This window comes from Helianthus annuus, chromosome 11 (genome assembly GCF_002127325.2).
Source record: "Helianthus annuus cultivar XRQ/B chromosome 11, HanXRQr2.0-SUNRISE, whole genome shotgun sequence".
In the NCBI taxonomy this organism is placed as follows: Eukaryota; Viridiplantae; Streptophyta; class Magnoliopsida; order Asterales; family Asteraceae; genus Helianthus; species Helianthus annuus.
In genome coordinates this window covers 187,457,713-187,460,866 of record NC_035443.2, presented here as the reverse complement: position 1 = coordinate 187,460,866, position 3,154 = coordinate 187,457,713, and positions in this window count along the sequence as shown.

Below are 3,154 nucleotides of genomic sequence, written 5' to 3'. Positions count from 1 at the left end.
ATCTTTTGGGGAAAATACGTCAGTTTACACTGCTAAATACGTTCAACTGACACATTTGAAAATGTTTATTAAAATTGATTTGAATGCACAAGGCACAAACTCTTTTATAACTTGGGAAAATTATAATAATCTTGTGAACGTATTACATGTTCTTTTATGCGTTCAGTAGCCCGGGATCCTGTCCGGGTTAAAGATTAATAGACACACCACATTGCGTAAAACCGTAGTATAAAAACCAACGGCTACGTCTTTTAATAATAATGTCGACATAATATACCGGGTGTACGCCTACACCGGGATGTCGAGGTCGTGGCCATTTCGTAAAATGATGCCAAGGATATCCGGGAAAACGGTCATTAACCCCCCAAAGGCTTTTAAGAAACAAAACTGTTTAAATGAGCCGATCACATTATTCAATTAACCACCTAAGCGATGGAAGATATGATGCTCAATCAAGCGGTATTAATATACCGTATCCCAAGCCCGTATAGGGGAAATAAGTTAAAAGTATTTACCTTTGCATGTATATTCCTTAATGGATTATGTCGCAGATAGCTTTTACTGGGGCTCCTATTCTGGAACGAAGGTTTTAATTAACCTATTAGAATCCTAACGGGTCTTTATATTAGCCGTAGCCTAGACAGGTTGGTTCCGAATTATAAATACGGTTTAATCGCGCGAAAAGGCGAAAACCGAGAATGGAGTGTGATTCCGACCCAACAAGTTCAGAGACTTGTTTTATATGGGTTTAATGTTCACACTCTGGATTTTGGGGTCAAAATAATATGGTTTGACCCGTATCGGCAAATTTATGAAAACTAGTTCCATAAGCCGAACCGAGCGCGCAATAGGCGAAACGGTTGACCATGAGAGTCCTACGCTTGTTTCCTAGGTCAATATGCCTTAAAGAGGTTGTGGTATCAGTAGGATACCTTCCGTGATGCCCGTAACAAGATTAAGTTTGTTATACGTCCCGTAGGGGTTTTTCGGTCATTTTAAAGACTTTTAAAGAGCTTTTCGAGTTCTACAGGGAATCTGAGTTTCCCGCACAGTTTATAAAGTCTAAAATACTTTATTTATTGTTTAAAATCAGTAGCAACTGGAATCGGGTCAAAAGACCTTGTAGAACTCAAGTTTTGGCCAAAAAGGGCATATTCGGTATTTACCGAACCGTAGCCATAACCGTAGGTTATGAGCAAGGTAAAAATTATTAAAAATCTTTAAAATTCCAAAAATATTATTTTACAACTGTGGGTAAAAGTTTTGGTGACGAAATCTTGGTTTAGATAGGCGTTATGCTAGTTGCGCCGTTTATTACAAAAGTTTACTTTAATTGCGCTTTTTAGCATAACTCTCATTCTAGACCTCGGATTGACGTGAAACTTTAAGGACATTCTTATAATTTAGTAAGCAAGGTTATGGCCCGTTCACGAGTCCGAAATACTCGTTTTATTTTAAAAAGGCCGTTACGTCAACTTTTAGGCGATTAACGGAAATGCGTAAAAGACTCGGAGAACAATGAACCGGTCACAGAGGGTTATACCATCATGTAACCTGGTCCTAAGAGAGTCCTAAGGCATATCTATACCTCACTAAAACGGGTCAGAACTGAAGTCAAAGCAAAAGTCAAACTTTTGCGACATTCGGCTCCGAACCGGTCGATATAGCAAATGGTCGATTCAAACGAGTGCAAACAAGTTTATATACTTAATATCATGTTTTATGAGTGTCTAAACAGGTTGCATGTCATTTATTTTACAGATTATGCAAGAATCGCAAAAATAGCTTTATGTTGACTTTTTAAGCATTCGTTTGACTCGACATTTGAGCTAGTTAGAGTAGTGATCAGAGGGAACCCTTTTAGAGGTTTATTACCCAAATAAATACCAACTCATAGCTACTTTTGATCCGTCACAAGACTGAGCCATTACGGATTTATTTTGAAGTCAAACGTAGTTACGACGGTTTGGTTTTTAGCTATACTACTAAGTAAAATTGAACTATAAGGGATCTAAACGACTTACAGAAGTTGAGACTTGCTTAGAGAACAAAGAGGAACACTTGAGAGCTCTTAGAATGATCAGAGAAGTGTGATTTGAGTTGTGGTGAACTTATGCACACAAGGTGCTTATTTATAGTAAAGAAAGGCTTCTAAGATCATCACACATCACTCTACAATTGATCATGGATGAATGGCATGTGTCCTAGAGAGTTATGGGTCGAGTAGGGGGCGTTCATACCTCTGAAGAACCCATCATTCATTGTTTTGCCGCTAAAAACAGCCAACAGCCAAAAATCTGTCGCTGGGCGTCGCTTACGGACCATATGGCTTCGGCCTTGCGGTCCGTAAGCCAGAGTCGGAATCATCAGCAATCATTCCCCTCCTTACGGTCCGTAAGGCATATCCTTTACGGTCCGTAAGGGGTTAAAAATGGATCTTTTTAAATCTTTTAGTAATGATTATAAAATCTTGGTAATTAATTACCTGACCTTTCGGGTTCGAAGGGGTAACTTTGCGATATGGCCCTCGCTTAATTACAATTAAGGACCTCGCGCTATTTACCCGTATCGTTAAGCCCCCGGTTAGTTCATTAATTAATCGGAAAGCCTTAACTTTCATTGTTGGCGCTTTTAACCCTTCTCATACGAATTCGATCATAACTTTCTCGTTCTAAAACTGAACTTCGCGGAATTTATACAGTATATTCTAGTGAGCGTATAATACTGTTACAAAGCCTCGGGAGCGTTAAAGGGTCACTCGGAGGTATAATTAAACATGTTGACACAGTTAACCCCTGTAGCTTGCAATCCCTCACTTTCTTTCACGTTTCGCTTCCGTACAATCCATGATTTATTCGTTTGAAGGTACGAGCATCATTTAGGGTTACTATACAGTAATTTACCCTTGTTTGACATTTATAACCCTCGAATTTATATACCTTCAAGGTTTGTCAACATTAGTCCTTTATTTAATACCAATGCCATGTGTAAACTAATGACACGTGTTAACACATTATTGGACACAAAATTTCGAGGTGTTACATGAACCCCATAACCTTTGAATGATTGATAGGTCGGCGCAAGCTTCGTTTTCCACCAGTTTGAAGACATTGAGTGTAAAAGAGTTGAAAGAAAGTTGGAAAAATCCATCTTT